Source organism: Citrus clementina, unplaced genomic scaffold (genome assembly GCF_000493195.1).
Source record: "Citrus clementina cultivar Clemenules unplaced genomic scaffold, Citrus_clementina_v1.0 scaffold_2, whole genome shotgun sequence".
In the NCBI taxonomy this organism is placed as follows: Eukaryota; Viridiplantae; Streptophyta; class Magnoliopsida; order Sapindales; family Rutaceae; genus Citrus; species Citrus x clementina.
In genome coordinates this window covers 916098-926600 of record NW_006262688.1, presented here as the reverse complement: position 1 = coordinate 926600, position 10503 = coordinate 916098, and positions in this window count along the sequence as shown.

Here is a 10503-nt window from a genome sequence, read left to right as displayed (position 1 = left end):
TGGCCATCAATACATATTGGTTGCTGTTGACTACGTATCGAAATGGGTAGAAGCAATTCCATGTAGGACCAATGATCACAAGGTGGTGATAGCATTTTTGAAAAGCAACATTGTTTCACGCTTTGGATTCCCACGAGCGATAATCAGTGATGGTGGTGCCCACTTTTGTAACAAAGCATTCAAAGCTCTTTTGACAAAGTATTCAATCACACACAAAGTGGCCACTCCGTATCATCCGCAAACCAGTGGCCAAGTTGAGATATCCAATCGAGAAATAAAGCACATATTAGAAAAGACGGTGAGGCCGGACAGAAAAGATTGGTCATTAAGACTTGATGATGCCTTATGGGCATATAGAACGGCTTTCAAGACCCCGATTGGGATGTCACCCTACAGGCTAGTGTATGGAAAAGCTTGCCACCTACCTGTGGAACTTGAGCATCGTGCGTATTGGGCCATCAAGAAATTCAATTTTGACATGCAGCAAGCCAGCTCAGAAAGAAGATTACAGCTGGCAGAACTTGAAGAAATTCGCAATGATGCATACGAAAATGCCAAGATTTACAAGCAACGAATGAAAGTCTTCCATGATAAGCAAATTATGAGAAAATCGTTCACTCCAGGTCAGAAAGTGCTTTTATTCAATTCTCGCTTGCACCTATTCCCAGGTAAGTTACGCTCTCGTTGGTCTGGCCCATTTATTGTTCATACTGTTTTTCCACATGGGGCAATTGAAATTAAAGACCCAAAGAACGGTGTCACGTTTAAAGTTAATGGTCAAAGACTAAAGCCATATCTAGAGTACCAACCACATGAAGAAGACACCGAAATAAATTTGAGTGACCCACCAAATTTGAATTGATTTTTTTTCTTTTCGTTGATTTGATTTTTCTTTCTTTCTTTTTATTATTATTCTTTTGCTAATTGAAATTGTTTTTGCATAAGTGTGTTTATTTTACCATTAAGTTTTCTCTTATCATTTTTAATCATGAGTCTCATACTTAGACCGTTCCTCCTGAACATTCTTAAACCACTTCAACGTGTCAAAACTCATCTCAAAAGGCAGATTCAATTTTGTAAAACACAACGCATTTGGGCTCTACAACCACCAGAGTTAGTAGCCTATGTTGAGGGTTTAGAACGCCAACTCAGAGACATTGAGAGAAGTGTTTACGACATCCAGTTGGAGCTTGAGGTAAATTCAATAAGAGGACGATTTTAATTTTCTTTGTGTGTTTTAATTTGTTTTTCTGTTTGTGTGCTTTAGTTTGTTACCCCGGTGAAGTGGCGGATAACGGTACTCCGTGACAATCAAGTCGGTTACTTCAGTTTCCCATAATAACTGATATTCTGAGGCGAAAGTATGGACAGAAATGAGATTCTAGCGAAGTTTCACAAGCGATTCCCTTCACTTCCTCAGAATGCCCTCCTTACGATCTATAAAGCTCGGTCCGAACGCATGCGATTACTCATGAGGAATAACATACCTGCTGACATCCGTTGGTTAATCGAGGCTAAAGTACGGTCGGCAGGTGAGTTACCTCCAAAATTTATTGCATACATGCCTGGTTGTGGTAAAGGAAATTATGCAAGAAAACGACGAGCTCGAAGAATTTCTGTTGCTTGTCATAAGTGTGCCAGAATGAGTTGCAATAAAAACCCATGTTCTTTAGGAATGGTGTCTGATAACAGGGAAGATAAGATTCAATTCATTAGGGATGGCTTGAATAAGGAGTCATTGGATGATATCCTTTTGTCTCTTGAAACGCATCCCAGTGGATATGTGCAAGGAGCGATTCTCCAGTTATGGCCATTATTCCAGAAAGAGCATGCACGATATAGTCTCGGGAATCTGACTATAAACGACCCTGTTTGCCAGTTTATAAGAAAACTGGATAGGAAGCCTATCCTCGACCCATAGAGGGCGTTCAAGCCGTTTCTGGACGTAAAACCAGAGGAAGATGTGAGCCACAGTCGCAACTACCTGTAAATATCCTTTTACTTTATTATTTCACTATTGTCTTATTGTTTGCATTATTGTCTTTAATAATTTTATTACTGTTTGCTTTTTTTCTTTTTACTGTTTTCTTTTTGACTTGCGAGCCACGTGCTTTACGCGTTATTTGACACTGACATATTACCTCATACACAACCATGACCCACTATCACCGAGATTCTTAAATGTGATTTTCTTTTTGTCAAGCACTCACAAATTGTTTTCGAGAAGTATCACAATGGCAGCTACTCCCAATAGACAATTCAAGAACATTTGTGTGCTTTCTGGATTTACCTATGGCAAACATAAAGAGTTCGTTGAGGCAGCTATAGATCTTGGTCGAAGCATAGCAGCGAGAAAATTACACTTGGTGTATGGAGGAGGTAACCGAGGGTTATCAAAAATGGTCTCAGAAGCAGCTTTTATCAGAGGAAGTCAAGTGTTAGGCATCATCCCAAGAGCCCTAAAACCTTTGGGCAGTTCGTCTGACTCATCAACTGGAGAAGAGTTAGTCGTCTCAGGTATGCAAGAAAGAATAACTGAAATGTTTAATCATGCTGATGCTTTTATTTTCCTTCCAGGAGATCTTGCAACACTAGAGGCACTTATCACACTAGCATCTTGGGCCCATCTGCACATCCACCAAAAACCCATCGGTTTGTTAAATGTCAATAACTTTTATGATGGCTTTATCACATTTCTTAACCATGCAATAAAAAACTATTTCATTCCTTCTAATGTAAAAAAACTTTTTATTTGTGCTCACACTGCTAATGAGCTACTTGATATGTTACAAGCTTATCGACCGGAGCCAGACCCCTGGACCTTTGTGTTGGAGCGTCCAAATAATGATGGTAACAGTAGCCGCAGTAAGAAGTACAAATTAGATTTAACTCTCCGCCTGTAAATATTTTCTTCTGTGTTGCACCACCTAGGTGATGTCTTCTAAACTCTACTTCTTTCATTTCAAACATTGAGGACAATGTTTCGTTCTGGTTGGGGGGAGGGAATAGTCGACAATTGTGGAATTTTGGTTAAGTTTTTACTAATTTTTTGTTGTAGAAACTAACTGTTGCTAACTTTTTGTGTTAAAGATGGCTGAATATGGAGTGTAGTTACTCTAGAAACGCATCTTCATTGTTTAAAAAAAAAAATTAGACATTTTCTTTTTCTTTATTAAGTTTTGATGTTTATTTTTCTTCTTTTTAATTTCTCCTCTATGAATATACATTTTCCAACTTTTGAGTCGAAGATGGCTGAATATGGAGTGTAGTGCCTCTAGAAACGCATCTTCTTAGTAAAAAAAAAAAAAAAACCATTTTCTTTTTCTATCATTTTAAGTGTACTTTTTCTAATTTATTTTTTGCATCATTTTCACATTTCTGCATGCATATTTTCCTTTCATGTTTAGAATAGGTTGGGGGGTAGAATGTTGTTTAAAAAAAAATTGTGTGATTTGTTTTAACATTGGATGACATGATTAATTTCAAATTTTAGTATTTGTATTATCTTTGGTCTTAAGTGATGTTACATTATGTTTGCTACTCTACATGTTGATGTCGGAGACAAATATGCGTTGCTTGAAGGAATAAACATGTCATAATAAGTACCAAGTGAGTTTTTGAGCCTATCATTTTTCTTGGAGAGTAACCCTTTTGCCCATTCTTTATACAGCTTAACAGTTTATTATTGTATACACGATCTCTAGATTTCTTTTGAGTTAACCCTTAATAAAAAAAAAAAAGAAGAAAAAAAAGAGAAAAAAAAAGAAAAAAAAAGTGTGTTGCTACATTTGGAGGCCCATTTAACTAGTAGATATGGAAGGTTATTTAGAGCCCTAAAAGACGATGGAAAGGCCATCTTTGATCCGTTTGAGCCTTTCTAGCCATCCCTTTTATTAAATATCCATAGTTAACCCTTTTGAGCCTTTAAAAAAAAAAAATTTCTTTGTCAACTTATCATCTTGACCCACTCCGATTTGGAGTATTATCCGATATCTTATAAGTTCCATCACCTATTTATGTTTGAGAAAATGTAAATAATTATGTTGTTCAGTGAAGTTATACCAAAAAAAAAAAAACAACAACAAAACAAAAGTTGTTGTTTCAAAAGAATAAAAATAACAAAAATAGGTGAAATCCACCTTGCAACTTCCAAAAAATAAAAAAATAAAAAAATTCTTTGCATTTTTCTCAAACATACACTTTGTTTTCCTTATTTCCTTTATTTGTTAACCATATCCCTAGCCTACGTTACATCCTAATAAAAGTCCTTCCTGATTTTAGGGAACTATAATCTGAAGTAGAAGCTAGTTATATGGGCTAAAAAGATGTAGTGGTGCATATAAAAAAAATAAATAAATAAATTGGGTTGACTAACAATTTTTATTTGACTTGAGATCGTATTATTTTTAAGCTGAGGGCATATTTATTTCATCTTGGTGAGAGCATGTGATATCACTTCTTTATTATTTTCTCTCAATTACCATTCATTGGAGTGACTATTTTTATTGGGTTTAATTTATTTGTAAGAGTGTCACTACTTCCAGTGAGATTTTGGGGTTTGACATGTCATTCTTGAAAGTAGCTATAACAAAGTCTACTGGGCTGATTCATGTGGATGGTTGATGTGGGTGTGATGTTGCTTTAGACTGGAGATAATGCTTATACTTTTATTTGATTGCTATCATTAATCTGATTGAATAAACACAAGTGTTTCTAAAAAAAAAAAAAAATCATTTTGAATTTGAATTTTGTTTTTGCTTTATTTGCTAAAGACTAGCAATAAGCTGGTTGGGGGGTGTGTTGAGTGTTAGAAAATGCATATTTATAAAGGAGAAAACCGTCATTTTACATTTCAAGTCTTACTAACAACCCTTACTTTTATGTATTTAACATTCTTGTGATTTAATTACGTGTGTTTTATTTTAATTAAGTAATTTATGTATTTTAGGGGCATTATAGTCATTTCACAATAAAGGAGAGATCAGACGGCAAAACGGACATCACTTTTGAACTCAGGACGGTCGAAAACCTTAGGAGGAGCATAAAAGGAAAAATGACACTATTCACATGTACGGTACTATTCACGTATACGGGACTGTATACGTTACTGTTCACGGCACTGTTCACATAGACGGATCGATGACGTGGCATTGACCGATGATGTGGCATTGACTGATGAGGTGTCACGATCCTGTTGGACTAAAATTCTTATGTACTGTTGATGGTGACGTGGCAGCATATCAGTGGACGAAAAATCTCGCGTACGGTGCATGCATCACACAGGATTATTTTCAACCAAACCGCGTTACTGTTCATCCGGGTCAAACCGCGTTACTATTCAAAGTCGGATCAAACCGTGTTACTGTTCATCCGCGTGGTCAAACCGTGGACTGTTGACTGATGACGTGACGCAATCCTGAGCGTCCAAACTGTTTTTAATCCGATGGCCATGATTTACTCCATGTATCTATAAAAAGGGGGTCTCTCCCCCCTAATTTGATATCTCTGAATCCATTTTTGGGATCTATTTTCTGTAATTCCCTCTCCATCTTGTATTTTCTTCGTATTTTAATAAATTCCCATTTTGCCCTTAGTTCAATTATGAGTGGCTAATTTTCTTTCAAGCTTGGGTTGAAGGTGAAGTCTCAACATGTGTCATGGGCTTAATTTCGTAAATTTATTTTCTCTTCCCCTCTAGTTTTTGTGGATGTTTTGACTTCTCGTCGACAAATAATACTAATCTTGTCTAGTACCGCCTTGGTTTCACCGGCCCTCTAGTACAAGGTTATTATTATTTGGCACGATAAGCCCTTAGCACCATATTGATTAGAGCGTGGTTCATGAGGTGTGGATTCCCCCCTCATGATTTAATTGGCATTAATACGGATTATTTAGCCCATGATGCATGTTGATACGGATCCAGATACCCAAGTACGTCAATTTAATAGATTTTCTCTTCAATTTATTCTCTCCATTGTAATTCCAATTTTAGAATTTATTATCGCCATTTTAATTTAAGTATTAGCATATTCCAAATCATTTCCACCATAAATCCAACTACCCATTTACAAAATTAATTCTATATATAATTAAAATCCACCTCCTCGTGGGATCGACACTCGTCACCATTAGTCTATACTACAATAGATTCGTGCGCTTGCGAGTACATTAAAATTTGCACAACATCTGGCTTATAGACTCAGGAGCTACCTGGCACATGACTTCTCAGAGAGAATGGTTCCACACATATGAACCTATCTTAGGAGGATCTGTATATATGGGAGATGATCATGCCTTGGAGATCGTTGGTATTGGTACTATCAAAATAAAAATGTTTGATGGTACAATTCGCACAATTGGGGAGGTACGACATGTCAACAGCCTGAAGAAAAATCTATTGTCTTTGGGACAAATAGACAATTATGGGTGCAAAACTCATGTAGAGAATGGAATTATGAAGATTGTTAAAGCAGCGCTTGTATTGATGAAGGCAAAAAAGATCGGTGCTAATCTATTCACGCTTAAAGGAGAAACACTACAGGAGGCTGATGCGTGTGTTGCATCAAATGGAGAAGAGTCAACGATGATGTGGCATCTCAAACTTGGCCACATGTCAGAACAAGGTTTGAAGATTCTTTCTGAGCGAAAACTACTTCCGGGGCTCAAATCGGTAAGTTTACCATTTTGCGAGCATTGTGTTACAAGTAAGCAACATAGATTAAAATTTAGTAGATCTATTGCTAGAAGTAAGTGCATTCTGGACTTGATTCATTCTGATGTTTGGGAATCACTGGATATATCCATGGGAGGTACAAAGTACATGGTGACTTTCATTGATGATTATTTCAGAAGATGTTGGGTGTATCCAATTAAGAAAAAGTCAGATGTATTTCTAGTGTTTAAAGAATAAAAAGCGCGGGTGGAACTTGAATCTGGTAAAAAGATCAAGTGCTTAAGGACGGAGGCTAAAAGCCGAACCACGTAATTTTCGGTGTCCTCTTTTGTGCTTGTTCTTTATTTTCTTCCAATTTTATTTTAGCTGCGTGTCTGCTCCACCCACCAATTTTCTAACAGTGGTATCAGAGCTATTGGTTGTATTTTTGGAGTCAGGAACTGTTCACGTAAGGGGTACTATTCACGTATACGGCACTGTACACGTATACAATACTATTCACGTATACGGTATTGTTCACGTATACGATTTTGTTCAATGAAGAAGAAGAATTTTGCAGCAAGTTTGAAAGAAAAAGAAGCACATGGCTTTGACAATAACCCATTCGGGTTTAAGAATTCAACCCAAACAAATTGAAAATTATTTCAGTCGATTCAGTTTAGTTCAAATACAGTTTGGGTGTTACAAAATAATTTGTGTTACAGTAACTATTGTCAAAAATAATAAAATAAAACAGATTTTGACCTACAGTTATATAAAAGCCAAAAGTGAAGAAAAATATGCATCACAGAGTAGTAAGTTGCAGGAAATTGATAACCAAGATAACTAATTTCAACAAAAAATACTCATCACAGAGCAATAAATTGCAGGAAATTGATAACCAAAATAACTAATTTCAATAAAGTACGTTGCATGCAGAACAACATCTACTTCCAAGCTACTACCATAATAAACTATGATCTATCTATATCAAAATGGAAGACAAAATATAATATGAACAAACATTTCTCAAATGTAACATTTGGAAGACAAAACATTTACAAATCATTATTACTTAACAGGAGCAAAGATTTCTAGCTGGGGACCAAAGTTCTCCCAAGAGTCGATAGCCTTCTCAGTTTTGACCCCTTAATATCGCCAATTACTTCCTCAATCTCATGAGCCGCTGTGGTCAACTGAGGATGCCATGATGCGATTATTGTGCAACTGTGGTGCGGCTGTTATGGGATGACGTGACGTTGATTTAAGAGAGGAAAGATGAAGGCTATTGCAATCTATTATGTCCATGTCAGCTCTCTCGTCGTGTGGTTGTGTTCTCATTCCGACATAGAGTAGTGTAGGGATAGCCAACTGCTAGTAGCTTTACACTTGATACAGAAAAGATGTGGTAATAAGGATTAGGGTTTTTTTTTAATTTGATTTTAGGGAGTGGATGTGGCTTTGTATTTAGAGTTTTTTTTTTTTTTTGTTTAAGGTAAGCTTTTTTTCCCATTACAACTCGTTCGATTTAACAATTAACCCAAACTGAATTATAAAACCAAACAATTTTATAAGTTTAAACCATTTAGTTTTTAGGGTAAGGGGAATCAAACCGAAAACCGAATAAAAATTCCAATTTGGCTTGGTTTAGTTTAACTCAAACTAACGCCCACCCTAAACTAAGGGGCTAGTATTTCGGGTTGGATTTTTCCAATATCACTAAGGGGAATAGCAAAGAAAGTCTAACTTGAATATCTACTAGTTTGAGCCTCTTAGCTCAGCCTGAAAAAGTAATAGCTCGACATAGAATTTCTCTTATATCACTAAGGGGAATAGCTAATCCAGTCCGACCTTAATATTTACTAGTAAGACCTAGAAGCCTATTAGCTTGACATGAAAATGTATTAGCCCAACATAGAATTTCTCTAATGTCATCAAGGGGAACAGCCAAGCAAGTCCGACCTGAATATCTATTAAATCTAACTTGGAAGTCTACCAACTCGACTTGAAAAAACTTGCCAACTTGACAAAAAATTTTATTTATCAGAATAAATGTGGCCTATTTTTCAGGAAAGTTAAGTGTCATAATTTTTTAAACCACCCTCAATTGATAGTAACTACGTGCAACTATTAAGAGAGTGTGCTGAAATCAAGGAAGTAACCACCCATGACCAGGAGCCTATCCAAGCTAAAGAAGGTATCATAGGAGGGTTTTAGCAAATTAAAGTAAGAAATTCTATAAGAGATCAACTACTTGAAGATTCTAAAAGATCTTCAACAACACCCAAAATCCTTTAAACTTCAACTTAATTTCAATTTTTCCAATTAATTTTCCTCTCCTTATAAATCAAATATCTAACTAGGCATCAGAGGATCTGCACCGAAACTCTATCTGGCATATCCTAATCGTGATTTATGGTTGGTAGGTATAGAGAGTTGTGTTCGAATTAGCACTTGAGTTAGGATTCGTGTTGTTATCTCCCAAAAAATAACTCCAGTTGTTGAAGTTATTTTTCAGCATCAATAAATCATAAAATGTTGGAGTACGAATAAGTAATATGTATAAGTAATTGATTGATGGCTCCCAAAAGAAAGAATCACTATCCATGGTTTTGAAACAAGAAATTAAGAAAGAGGAAAAAAAACTTAGGGATTTCAAGAGCTTGTTCAATATGAGATGGTGCTAAATATATGTATAGTAAGTAGTAGAAGAACTTTTTTATCAAATTTTATCAACATGTAAATTGCACTGTGTGCACTTTCATTAGTTCCAATATGAATGATTAATTGCTTTTGATTCGTTGAAGGTCAATCAATCTTGTGAAATTACAAAGAAAATGGGTAGTGGATTAGTTTAGTGAGTAGCCGAGGAGATAAAAGAAAGTCTACGTGTCAATTTTTTTATTTAAAATAATATTAGAAAAAATCTAAACTATTAGATGAACTAAAAGTGGAAATTAAAAAACTGCATGATAAGTTATATCCCGATACCTAGAAAATAGAAAGCTTAAATAAATAAATAAATATATATATATATATATATAGAATAATTCTTATTTTATCTAAGTTAGAATGTCATTAAAATTTAAAAAAAAACACAAATTTTAATATACCTTTAAACAAAAATACAGAATCTTACATGTCAAGTTTGATATTGTAGCTAATTATACATCTTTCCACAATTGTGGCAGATTTATGAGATGTCAAAAACTTCTTATTTTTTAAAATTCTTGGGTAGAAATTATTCTTTTGAATAAAATGACAAATTTTAATTCGACTTTTGGTATTAGTGGTCCCAATTGGATGTATAAAAGAATCAGATATGTGGTTTATTGTAATGGAGCTAATGTTATTTGAAAAGAATGTATCACCTGAAATGAGTTAAGAGGAGGTCAGTATTGAGTGGATTTTATAATAGACCATGATATACCCTAGTATCATAGAAAACTATTATAGAAAAATATGAGACCTTAGTACAGTGCTAATGGAAAACGACCATTTTGAGGACTCAAGTTAGGCACTATAGTAGTGATTAAACTAGAAGATGTAGAATACCAGGGATATGTTTTTTAAAGTATTGGTATTGTAGAGGCCAGCCACCACCCTTAGGATTACAAAATGATGAAATGGAGATACCAGGATATTTTTTTTGGTATCATGGTCCCAATTGGATGTATAAGAGAGTCAGATATGTGATTTATTGTAATGGAGCTAATGTTATTTCAAAGGAATGTGTCACCTGAAATGAGTCAAGAGAAGGTTGGTGTTGAGTGAATTTTATGGCAGACCATGAATACCTTAGAATTATAGAAAACTATTATAGTAAAATATGAGACCTTATTACAGTGCTA